At 42.5% G+C, this 13,810-nt stretch overlaps 1 pseudogene; it reads right to left on the bottom strand.

Annotated features, from left to right (window-relative positions):
* Positions 1-2,357: 2,357 nt before the first annotated feature.
* On the bottom strand, positions 2,358-2,978 carry LOC147447118 (tropinone reductase homolog At5g06060 pseudogene; annotated as a pseudogene).
* Between the last annotated feature and the right edge of the window lie 10,832 nt (positions 2,979-13,810).

Consider the following 13,810-nt stretch of genomic DNA (forward strand, 5'->3'; position numbering starts at 1 on the left):
AGAGGAAAGTGTGTAGGTCTAAGTCATGGCTAAAAATGTGAGGGAATCAAGTTTGGATACGACCAAAATCTAATCACTCTAATAGTGTGTGGTACTCACACTCTCAAACTTGTAGTCAACATAATGTGCACAATCAATTTGGCTCTTCTCCATTGCCCCAATGTCCAGTCTCGCCTCGAAGGGAGTGGGACCTAAGCTGAATGGCTACAATAGTGTGTATTGATGACAAGGGAATAGGCTCAAGCTTCATTCATTATCTTGCATCCATCCTCTGCTCAAGATCTTACTTTTATGCATCTTTTGAACTTTTTTGCTTGCTCCCATGCAATTGTAGGAAGTCAATGTGAGGGGTTTTGACGCATCTATAACATGTACTCCACAATCCTTACCATGCATATAACCTCAACTAGAAGAAATTGGCACATAGCATGTTGAAAGAATATGACCTAGCTCTTTAAGAATGGAGGAAGTCACCTCAAACAGGAAATACTACAGTGCTAAAGATGAGTAGGAATTTGTATGGTGTGTAGCTCAGCACAAGATAGGTGTGGGTATACTTAAAGAGTGTCCAATCAAATGTGAATGGCTAGGAGGGCCAAGTCTATATAAGATGAAAGTCTTATCGTTAAGTAGAAATTATTTTTAGAGTTCTCCTACGTTAATAAGATCTTAGAGAAAGAGCTCTTCTTGGAGGCTTCTATGAGAAACGTGCAGTGTCTAAATGACATTGGTAATAGAGCATGTGGTGTTCTCACTTATGGTTAAGGATTCACATGCACACATCCTTAATTGAGTCATGTCGCTTCAAATTGGCAAATAGGATGTTGAAAGGATTCAACCTAGCTTTGTAAAGGTGGAGGAAGTTACCTCAAATAAGAAATCCTCCACTGCTAAAGAAGGAGTCTTACCATAGCCCAAGCGAGATTTCTCGAGCGAACTAAAATCCGAGCAAATATCAAAGCTTACTTGCATTTCATTCCATGTCTTGAACATGTATTTGAGTCAATCTTTGTCTCTAGCCCCTTGCACAAACATGAAGGAACATAGAAAACTCCTTGCTTCCATATTATTTTTAGAAAGATTTACACGTTGATCAAGTAATTTGTGGCATGTATGATTCATGGTTGGTTGCGGGTCCTATTTTTGGTTGCTAATTGAGAACTATTTCCTTTTCGCTCCACCTCTTAAGCGTGAAGTGGGAGGGAAACCACATAAATGATAAACATGGCGTAGTCTACATGCTCTGGTTATATGTTCATGTTCTCGTTGTTTCTCACACCAAATAAACTAAAATTGTGTTGCTGCTATTTGCAAATCAACAACCTTGTGAACTGTCTCTTAGCTTCCATACATGAGGGCCACAAATGGCCAGTGCAATGAAGTGTTTGAAGAAAACTCTGGTCTAGTGTATCTTTATTAGCTAAAATTGCAAAAATTTTGACTACATTTTGAGCTTGTCTTCAAGAAAACTAGTAAAATATTAAAATTTTTAATATAAATACCAGCAAATGCTTCAAATTTGACCTACGAGCCAAAAGAATTATTAAGTTTGCCCACCATGCATCTTTATTTTCTTTCGTTGGAAAAAATGTTCTTGGAAAGCCCTGGTGTGGTGTATTACCCATAACAAAGATACAATCTCCCAGTAGACCCCTGTATTGGCACAGGGGCCTTGGCAGTGCGGCGTTTACGGAGCAGATTTCGACACCTTGTGTAGAGAGATAATTTATCCCCATGAGAACCCCTAAACACTAGGTGTAGTACTCTAGCAAGATGCAAGCGTACGTGATCGAAAATCCCTTGTCTCACTCTTAACAAAACAAGCTCCTCCAAGGTGGCCCTCACCATGCATGATAGTTGCGATCACAATAGTGTTGCCTCTGCTCCATCACCATTTTATTGAATTTCTTTGAGAAGTTTCCTTTTCTTATATGTACATTTGGAAGCTAAGAGCCAAGAAGCGGTTTGGTTGGTCTGGTTATGAGAATTACCGTTGCAATCTTGTGCATGAGTTCAAATCCCTCTAATGAGAAAATGACTCCCTGGCCCCATGTGCTTGTCACTGCCAATGAATTCATGAACAAAGCTAAATACACATCAATAAAACCAACATGGGGCAACGCGGAACCAACTCAACTCAAATCGAAAAGTCGATCACTAGTGGAAGGGTGAAAAAAAACTAAAAACATTACTTGCAAAGTGGAATTATTTTAAGAAATTGACATTTTCATTGTACCATAATACATCTCTCTCTCTCTCTCTCTCTCTCTCTCTCTCTCTCTCTCTCTCTCTCTCTCTCTCTCTCTCTCTCTATCTATCTATCTCTCTCTCTATGGACACTGTATACTCAACAGATCTCAATCATCTATAGGGAAGAAGCCATTTATAGACATAGCACCATTGATTGTGATAAATTGACCATTCACAAATCCTGCAGTGGGGAGGCACAAGAATGCCACTGCAACTGAGGCAGCTTCGAATGGTTCTCCACCTCGCCTTAGAGGTGTTCGGCATATAGTTTGCCTTGTTAAGCCCTCGTCTTTAAGCACCAGGGAGCCACAATGGTTACTCGAATTCCATCCTTGGCCCACTCACAAGCAAGATTCTTTGCAATATGATTCATAGCACCTTTACTTGCAACGTACAGAGAACCAAAACAAATTGCAACAACACCTGCAGGCTGCTACTAATGAAACAAAAGCAGCATTTCCCTTTCTCGATGCTTTTAGAAGAGGATGGGCCAGCTGAGCATTTTGATAGGATGACTGGAGATTCATGGAAATGATCACAGAGAAATCTTCTGCCGTGTACTCCACAGCAGGTTTTCTTATATTCATGCCCACATTATTCACCAGAATATTCAGCTTTCCATTGAAGGCTGAGGAAACATCACCAAAATAAGGCCGAGAGAGAGAGACAGAGAGAGAGGGGGGGGGGGGAAGAGAGAGAGAGAGTGCAACTGTGCCGCCTACAGGCATCCCGCATGATAAAAGCCCATACTCGTTGGCCTCAAGAGTGCAGTGAAGGGTTTTTTGCCATCTGCATTTTTGCTTTTAGCTAAGGGTGGCACAGGCGGTTCCCTGTCCTCAACTTAAGTCGGTGCAAAATGCTTAGGGTCGCATTCACGATGCCCTCGGACTCTGCTCACCTGCCTGCTCCCGAGATGAAGCATCTTCCTCGAGCTTCCCACTCTTCCTCTGATTGTGCACAATCCATTCTCTCTAATGATTGGAATCTCACTTCAATGTGAAGAATGAGGAGCCATGCTTTATCTTGCAATCATGAAGGTGCTACAAGGTGCAATATAGGATGTAACAAATCAGCCTCTGAGCGAATTGGCAACTGGATCCACAAGGGAAATTATAAAGCAAGCATTGAGAAATCAAACAAAATAGTCCCATGATCGACAGGCCGCGCTCTTTAATAAGTTGAATGGTGACGTTAACCCTTTATGCTTATTCCTGAGCAGCAGCACTCTTTACGGCAATCTGGCACGCTCACAAAGTAATTAAGAGATATTGTGCAACATACTTAAATAGAGTTGGCCGGGCTCAGGAGAGCTCATCGCAGTAAATCTACCTACTTATATTCTCTAGCTAGCTACGCATATCCAATATCCACACTCATATCTTTTACTCACATCATTACCAATATGAGCTCGAAGCTAGCACTGGGATCATCAACCTCCATGAATCCTGCAACATCCTCTCTTTATGGCAAGAATCCTCATGCACATGAGGACTACGTCTCCCAAGCCCTGGCCCTGGAGCAGCTCCTGACGGGTCCTAAGCTGATCATGGATGCGCCACTGTAGCACCTTGCGCTGTTGCATGAGGAAGCGTTAACTGATCTTCATGAATATGCAGAAGCTAAATTAGTAGCTGCCACCGCCGCTGGCTGCCAACTTGGATCAGAGACAGTAGCTACTAGCCAAGCTGCCAAAAGTGGTGAGAGAGTAGCCCATGCCTGGCGCACGCGAGACCCACAAGATGGCAGTGGTAGGCGAAAATCTGATGGTGGTGATGCACCAATCCAATAGCACGCCAATGAAAGTCTAGTTGGACCGTTCCAATGGCCACCCCATTTCCTGCGCCCGCTTTGTGGTGGGAAACTTCTGGCACGGCCTTCTATCGTGGTCAAGTGTGCGCCTCGCTTCAGTTCAAGTCGCTGCTCATCCGCATCAACCCAGGCCAGGACCTGCTCACACACCCCAACAAGATTTAAGCAGCAAGATCTTGCGCCTTCAGCACGCAAGATCTCCCCACTCTTCCTCTGATTGGCCAGCTCTTCAACTGCCCGTCCCTTCTCGCTAGCCTGTCCCTTTTATCTCGCTAGCCTCTCAGTCGACTCTGCTCTTTTGAAACCTGTCGAAACCAGTCCATGCCGGCGCGGAATGGTTCCAGCAGGTTTTTTTTAATAAAAAAAACCATCTACGATGCCCAGCTGCAAGGCAGGTCTCCGGCTCCATTTCATTGGCCAGTCAAGTACGGTCGTCGGCACTGCTCTTGTGAAACCTGTCGAAACCCGTCCGCGCCGGCGCGGAATGGTTCCAACAGGTTTTTGTTTTTTTTTTAAATCATCTACGTTGCGCACCTGTGGCAAGGCAGGTCTCGGGCTCCATTTCATTGGTCAGCCAAGTCACGGCATGCTGGCTGGAGTTTTGAGGTTCATTGGGCTTTGATCAGGTTGCGTTTGACTTTCGAGGCGAAGGCCCGAAGGGTAGCAAGGGCCATGTGCCCGAACTCTCAAGCGTAGGGAGCCAACTTCGAGGTCAATGCAAGGGTAAGGGACTGGACGAGGATGGATTGGGAGAGGATAGGCATGAGTTTTTGATTTATACTACGTGCACAGAGAAGCTAGGGCTGTACTAAGCGGAGGCATAATTTTCTTGAACACTGGCGTCGCCGCCACCTTGAAGACCAAAGTAATACTTTTTATTAAAAAAACCACCCTATCCTCATGACCCTTCCCCTCCCCGGTCTATTGCTGCAACCAGTCCACGCCGGCGTGGACTGGTTGCAGCAACAGACCAGGGAGGGGACTTCGGTCATGAGGGTAGGAAGAAGACTAGGGAGGGGTAGGGTCATATGGGTAGCTCAGTCATTTCCTTTAAAAAAACGTCAAGCAAACTAGGATGTGTTGTAGCATGCGGTGCCACTAGCAAAGAAAGCGGTGTATCAGGCAGAGAAAGCGGCGCTACAGACAGGCAAATAGATCAATTGTTTGCCTCTTGGGAAAACGATGGCGAGAGGGCATGATGTTGAGGTGTTGACAACGGGTGACAATACGACACCTACAATGTGATGGCGAGCAATGCAAGGGCTTTTTTTTCATGATTAAAGGGACTAGGGCATAGGATCAAATGATCAAATCAAGCAGCCTTCTGGAGGTCCCTTCAAGGCACCTATTCAAGCTTTATTTTAACCTTAAATTTGCAATTAGAAGGTCTCAGATAATTAAGAGGTAGCTTAGAAACCAATGTTGCACAAGTTGCCAGGGAACTTAAGCGAGACAAGAATCTTTGGTAGCTAGTAATCTGGAGCTTTCCACAACGCTTTTACTGCCTCTTATCAAAATACCTTGCTGCTTTCCTTCTCACTTGGACTCCTCCTAAAATATTGTCTAAGACCTCATGCATGCCAGCATTAACCCCTCAATCAATTTAACTTGCTTTGTACAAGCACTTGCCAAATTTTATGAAAAGAATTCTGTTTTACTTAGATTTTCCACTATAACTATAATTGTATCACTTTCTCTCTCAAGCATAGATATCCAATTTCCTTCACAACTATTAACTTCCAAAGGAACACTCTCAATGTGATGACACCATTTTAAAAAGAGCTAACAACCTACTATGCTTCCTTGGTTGATTTCTCCCATTTCATGGTCTTGTATGTACAGACAAGCCCCAATTTGCACTTGCAAGCTTCCCTTAAAGAATGTCATTGTCTGTAAATCTGTTTGAGTAAAGGAGACTTTAGAAATCCATTTTTTTCACAACTAAGCAAAGCATCAACTAATCATCTACCTATTTCACATGAGCCTCATAGAATGGACCCTTCTCTTGTGTTCCTAGAAAATCTCAACATGGATTAACTGTTAGTCAAGTCTGGTAAAAATCATTAGAAAAATCATACCTCAAGAATCTCGTTGAGATGGTCATGAGACAGTTGCGTATGCTTGAGCTCATCATGTATTCAGTGGGCACATCACTTCATCATTGCCACTACATATGCCATCGATGTAGTTGCAGTAGGTGCATCCACACCTTACTACTCACATTTCCTCCACCATTTTAGTGTTGAGCTGGCAAGAGGAAAGGGAGGGCCGCTCAAGGGTGCTGCACTATGAAGCAGAGAGAGAGAGAGAGAGAGAGAGAGAGAGAGAGAGCTTATTCTTGCTTTATTTAGGAACTTGTTTTTTCTTGCTTACAAAAGTGGAGTTGTTTATGCTTTATGAGGTTTTCGGATAGTATTGTAAGCTTACAAGGTTACTTTTTTGCAAAATCTAGGTGCCATGTTTTTGGTGGGCTATTTTTGAGAGGAGGTAGGCCACATGGAATTGAATTATATATGTTTCGAATATGAAGAGATCTTGCTTGTGTCTCGAGTATTCAATTTTCATAATGGTTCTAAAATCTTATTTTTTGTCAATTAACTGTCAGATTTGTGGTAGTGAAAGTAATGTGCATGGCACATTTATGTCTTTCACCATTGTTGATCTTGTATCAATTTGCTCGGATTTATCTTTGCTCCATTTTTTTTGCTCGATGATTAGAAACCCCCCTAAAGAAGAAGGCATTTGAAATTCCTAATAAAGAGCATGTTAGCATTGAAGGGATGTTGATTTATAAATATGTAAGGTCAATTGTAACTTACTAACTTGGACTATGGAATCAAGACAATCTGTATAAACTTAGACCCTTGGTCAAGGTGTTGGAGCTAGAATGCCCATTGAGACTCTTAAAAACAAGTTGGTAAAAGCATGGCCATCTAGGAATATGAGAAGAATTTGATCAAGTGGTTTGTGGATGACCACTTTAGTGTCTCAGTAGGCTCATATTGTTATGTAGTGTGGACTATAGAGTCTATCCAAGGGGTGTTTGCAAGTACCTTATTCTGTAAGTTGTAGATGTGAATGGGTGGATTAGTACTTTACAACCCTTTTCATGCACATAACCCCAATGTGAGGGGTTTTGACGCATTGTTATCATGTACTCCATGACCGTTTCCATGCACATAACCTCAATGTGAGGGGGTTTTGATGCATCGTTATCATGTACTCCACAACCCTTTCCATGCATATATGTTGTTTGTGTCTTAACATGGAGAAAGTTTATAAGAAAACACTTTTGGACCTTCTCAAACTCTTTCCAAGTAAACTTTGAGATGATCCCACCCCACACTTCAACTCCATAATGAAGAACCGGTGTCACCAACATGTCAAAAATGGAGTGCATTTTTTTAACGAGCTTTTATTTTTGTGCTTTTTAAACAATGCGCAATTTTTTGAGCTTTTTAGAGTCATTTTCTAGAGCAAATATACATGTTCTAAACAATGTCCAAAACCACCCGGTAAGTTTATACACAAAAGAACAAGTGGATTATCAGCACATAAGTGTCACAAACCAAAAAAACATACATACATACATATATATATATATATATATATATATATATATATATATATATATATATATATATATATATATATATATATATATATATTGCTACATTATTAAACATTAAAAGCATTACCATGCCAACATTGTGTGATCAAAAACCTGAGAGCATACTACTTCACTGAATAGAGGGAGGGGCAAAATGGAGTCGGGAATTTTTTATGTAGACAGTAAAGGGTTCATAGCACGGGGATTGCAATACAGGGTGACTAAGTATGAAGGCAACATCCATCGCGGTCAGTGTAGGTTGATGTATTACCATGTGCTCCTTAGGTTGCAGACCCAAGACATGCACATACACATAATACGTGTGCTTACTGAAGGTGCCGCGGGAAGCGTGTGCAAGTGTGAGTGCGAGAGCAGAGAGAGAGAGAGACCTTCTTTGGGTGGAGCGCACAGCAATGTTATCTTGTTGCAGCTCCTTATTCTTTTTGTATAAAAGAATAAGTATATGATAGTTAAGTTAGTAGATGGGTTAGTAGTAAGTGGGATGTCGCCAGTTGGCCTGAATCCCAACAAACTCCCACTTGAAGGCCAACGAAGCCCAAGTGACGTGGTATGTACAACCGTGAAGCATTCTAGTGGCTTCAGCCTATACGCATCAACTCACTGTAATGTGTAAACCGCTCCAAAGCTAAGCCTTTTGTCAAAGCATCTGTTGGGTTGTCTTCAGTGCGTACCTTGACCAAATCAATGAGCTTTCTGGCCAAGAAATCTCTCATGAGATGATACCTGGATTCAATGTATTTCGATTTGGAGTGAAACACGGGATTCCTTGCCAATGCAAGAGCACTCTGACTATCACAACATATCACTGGAGTCTCATCAATGCCAAGATTTTTGACCAAGCGAGATAACCATACAGTCTCTTTACTTGCATACGACAATGCAACGTACTCTGCTTCTGTAGTGGAAGACGACGTGCAATCTTGAAGACATGATCTCCAAGATACTGCTGCTCCAACAAATATGAAGACATAGCCAGATGTCGATCTCCTATTGTCGACACAACCCGCATAGTCTATCGCATAACCCACGATGGATGCATCACTATTCCCGAAGCGTAAACACCTATCGATCGTACCTTTGAGGTACCTAAGAATGTGCTTCACTGCTTCCCAATGCTTGCTGCCAGGATTTGCCATATATCGGCTCACCACTCCCATTGCAAAAGCAATGTCTAGTCTTGTGGCCACCATAGCATACATGAGACTGCCCACTGCCGAAGAATATAGTACCTTAGCCATTTCAGCTCACTCAGCATCAAATTTGGGTGCATCATCTGAAGGAGTACGAGCGGAAGTGCGACGCGAGAGAGAGTGCGAGAAGAAGAGCACGACGATATGGTGAACTCGCTCTACTGTAATGTGTAGAGCATAGTGAGTTCTTATTAGGTTTTCACAAAAGAATATGTGTACATACCTGGCGGCCCGCCCACTTACCTGGGCGACCACATTGGGCTTTATACCCCAACAACCTCCCACTTAAAGTCCAATGTGGTACTTTAAGTGTGAGAGAAGCTACTATACAAGCTAATATACAAGAGATGTAGAGGAGTGATGTACTACCCTACACCTATCTGCTTGCGAAAATGCGCAAAGCTCTCTGAGGGAAGTCCTTTTGTAAGTAGATCAGCAAGATTTTCTGTGGTGTGAACTTTGACAAGCTGAAGTTGCTTATCCTCGAGCATTTCCCTGATGAAATGATACTTCACATCCACATGCTTTGTCTTTGAGTGATAAACTGGATTGCGAGCCAATTGTATAGCACTTTGACTATCACAATATAACACAGGCATCTCTTCTTTGATTCCCAAAACTGTTACTAGTCGATGAAGCCAAATTGATTCTTTGCATGCCTCTGATGCTGCAACATATTCAGCCTCTGTAGTAGACTGAGTAACACAATCTTGTAATCTAGAACTCCATGATACTGCTCCACCAGCCAATGTAAAGACATACCCTGACGTAGACCTTCGGTTGTCTAAGTCACCTGCATAATCTGAGTCTGTAAAACCCTTTACACTTAGCTCCTGACTCCCATAGCATATACGCATACTCTTTGTAGCTTTCAGGTATCTCAATATTCCTTTCACTGCCTCCCAATGTTTCTTGCCTCGGTTTGACATGTATCGACTTACTACTCCCACTGCAAATGCAATGTCTGGGCGAGTAGCAATCATTGCATACATCAAACTACCCACTGCAGACACATATGGAATCTTATCCATTTCAGCCTGTTCTTCCTCAGACACAGGACAATCTTGTTTGCTAAGTTTCACATATGGTGGCAATGGAACACTCAATGCCTTTCCCTTCTCCATATTGAAACGTTGCAAAACCTTGTCAATATACTCTGTTTGAGATAACCAAATCAACTTCCTTGATCTGTCTCTCTCAATGCGCATATCAAGTATATGACGTGCCTCACCCATGTCTTTCATGTCAAACGATTTTGCCATCTTTAACTTCAAAGCTGAAATTTCTTCCAAGTGCTTGTCAGCAATCAACATGTCATCCACATACAAAATAAGGATCAGCCAACTGCCATCCTTAGCCTTCTTTGTATATAGACAGTGATCGAACTCACTACGTTTGTAGCCTTGAGAAAGCATAAACTTGTGGAATTTATGGTACCATGCCCTCGGTGATTGTTTTAAGCCATAAAGACTCTTTAACAACTGGCATACCCAATCTTCCTTGCCTTTCTCAACAAACCCTTCTGGCTGCTGCATGTAAATTTCCACATCTAAATCACCATGCAAGAACGCTGTCTTGACATCCATTTGGTGCAACACCAAATCTAATATGGCAACCAATGCAAGAAAGCATCTCAATGTAGTCATCTTGACCACCGGAGAGAAGACTTCATCAAAGTCAATGCCTTGTTCTTGCTTAAAGCCCTTGGCAACAAGCCTTGCTTTGTACTTTGGCTGACTATCATGAGCGGTGATCTTATACCTGTAAACCCATTTACAAGGTAGAGCCTTTTACCCCGTGGTAATTTAACTAGCTTCCATGTCTGGTTTTTATGCAGAGCTGTCATCTCTGACTGCATGGCCAATTGCCAATTCCCGGAGTCCTTCATTTGCACTGCTTCCTTGTAACATGAAGGCTCATTGCAATCAGTCAACATGACATAGTTCATAGGTGGAACAAACCTATCAAGAGGTCGCGTGACACGTCCAGATCTACGCACAATAGGTGGCTCAGGCTCAGGCTCAGCCACAACCTGTGGTTCCAATCTATCCTGTCCTTGCTCCTCTTGAGCCCTGACATTTTGTCTTGCACGTCCAGGTCCATCTTCTTGGAAGACAACTCTTCTAATCTCCTCAACCCTCTCTGGTTTAGTATGATATTTGGATTCATTAAAGTGAACATCATTGTTGCGGACAACCTTTCTGGATTCGGGATCCCAAAGTCTGTACCCCATCTCACCAGAATTACCATAGCCTAGAAAGATGCACTTTCTACTCTTTGGCTCAAGTTTGTTCCTAAATTCCTTTGGAACGTGAGTATATGCCTCACAGCCAAAGACTCTGAGATGCTTGTATGAGGGCACCTTGCCTGACCATACCATCTCTGGCACTGAATCCTTCTGCAAAACCTTGCTAGGAGATCTATTTACAAGATGAACAGCTATTGATATAGCTTCAGCCCAAAACCCATTTGGCAGCTGTGCATTAGACAACATACTTCTGACCTTCTCTTGTATGGTCCTATTCATCCTCTCAGCAACACCATTTTGAGGAGGATTGTAAGGAGCAGTAAGTTCACGTTTTATACCTTTTGACTCACAAAAGTCCTGAAAGGCCTTTGAAACGTACTCTCCACCATTGTCAGTGCGTAAGCATTTAAGCTTCTTGCCACTCTGATTCTCCACAAGTGTCACAAACGTTTTGAAAACACTAAACGCTTCATCCTTGTGCTTGAGAAAGTAAACCCATACTTTCCTCGAGTAATCATCTATAAATGTCATAAAGTAAGAAGCTCCCCCTAGAGATAGGTTAGGCATAGGTCCACACAAATCACTATGAACAAGTGCCAATTGTGTATCTCTTCTACTGCTTCTATGCTTATGTGGCTGCTGTGTTTGCTTACCATACAGACAATGTTCACAGAATTCAAAATCATTAAATGAAAAGCCAGGCAAATAACCAGAACGAGACAAGATTTCCATTCCCTTCTTGGACATATGTCCTAACCGGCTATGCCACAAAGAAACGTTCGGCTGCTCGGTTACATTGATTACATTTTTAGAGACATTTGATACATAAATCATGTAAAATCCTCCATACTTTACTCCATGTGCTACTGTCATAGAACCCTTGGATATCTTCCACATGTTCTGTCCAAAAGTGGTGACGTAGCCAGCATCATCAAGTAAACCTGTGCTAATCAAGCTCTTTGTAATTGCGGGAACATGTCTCACTTTCTTCAGCGTGAAAGAAGAGCCATTCTGAAACTTCAATTGAACATCTCCAACACCTAAGATCTCACATGTCTGCCCATTGCCTAGCCGAACATGATCTTTAGTGGTCACATAAGAGGTAAACCACTCCTTGTTTGGAGACACATGAAGTGATGCCCCTGAGTCTATAATCCAGTCACTCAGTGCATTTCCATCAGATGCTGTAAGAAGAGCTGAGTCCATTGTATTCTTCAAGAAGTAGATGTCTCCTGACACTAGACTGTCATCCTCTGCAACAGTGTTTGTCACATTTATTTCTTGAATCTTCACTGAGGACTTGTTCTTCTCACCATGGTCTTCAGCTTTCTCTTTGCCTTTTTCTGCTTTCCATTCTCTGCAGTCTCTTTTCATGTGACCCTTCTTGCCACAATGGTAGCATTCTATGTCACTCTTGCCTTTAGCACTGCGGGACTTGCTACGAGACTGATTCCTCTTTCCACTTTTGTACTTTTCATTGGTCCTTCCCCTGACAACTAAGGCTGTTCCTTTGCCTTTGTCCATTGTCTTTCTATTGGTTTCTTCAGTAAGCAGACTTCCTTCTACACCTGCTATGTTCAAACCATCTGGAGGTGCAGAATTACTCAAAGCTGTGCAAAAAGTGTCCCAACTTTCCGGCAATGTGATCAACAGGAACATAGCTCTAACAGGTTCATCAAACTTGACACCTTGAGCTGACAACTGACTGTAGATTGTGTTGAATTCATTCAGATGATTGGACATAGGTGTCCCTTCTTTCATCTTCAAGTCAACAAGCTTCTTAAGCCAGTATACCTGTGAAGCTACACTCTGCTTCTTATAAAGATCACACAGCTTTAACCATGCTTGATAAGCCGACATCTCGTCTGCTACATTGAAGTAAACGCTTTCTGCCAAAGTCAGCATAATGGTAGAAAGTGTCAATTCATCCATTTCGCTCCATTCATCTTCGTCCATATCTTCTGGTTTTATCCCCTTGAGCTTTATAGGTTTTATCTGCTTCTTTTGTACCAACACGTGCCAAATCTGCTTCTTCCCCAATGGGAAATTGGTTCCATCCAGCTTCTTGATATTGTAAAGAGCAGTGTCCTGTGATCCAACCATAGCTACGCTTCATAGTGGTTTACTTTCCTGGAAAAATTCGGCAGAGTTTCCCTTGTAAACTGACCTCTGAACCAATATCAACCTGTCAAATGAACCAAGAAAGCTTCAGATTCTGCATAAATTTCGGCAGAGTCTCCTTTGTAAAATAGCTCTGGTGTACTCAAAAAACAGACCAAAAAACGGCTCAAAAACACTGTCTCTCTGACACTGTAAGCTGTGGGTAAACATGTCCTGCACCTGTACTGTCTCTCACTGTCCTGTCACTGTCCTGTAAGCATAGACTGCGACAATGCCTCAACGGCAGTAAAGCAAAGATGCAATCCCAACTGTCTAACTCACAGTCAATATATCCTAACTGCCTATCTAAGGGTGCTCGAGGGATCGCTCCAAGACCTGTATCACCGAAAGGATCTCAACATTCGAGAATCCCCCAGCTCAATAAAACCTCACTCGACCCTCAACAAAGGCTGCAGTAAATCTGACAGTACATAGACTTTCCACAAAGTCATACATCCATAAATTTCCCACTGTATGTTGTAACCGCTGCGGCGGTTGTTTGCTGCGTGACTCACAGCCAGC

The sequence above is a fragment of the Adiantum capillus-veneris genome, chromosome 11 (assembly GCF_014529385.1).
Source record: "Adiantum capillus-veneris isolate H3 chromosome 11, ASM1452938v2, whole genome shotgun sequence".
NCBI classification, from domain to species: Eukaryota; Viridiplantae; Streptophyta; class Polypodiopsida; order Polypodiales; family Pteridaceae; genus Adiantum; species Adiantum capillus-veneris.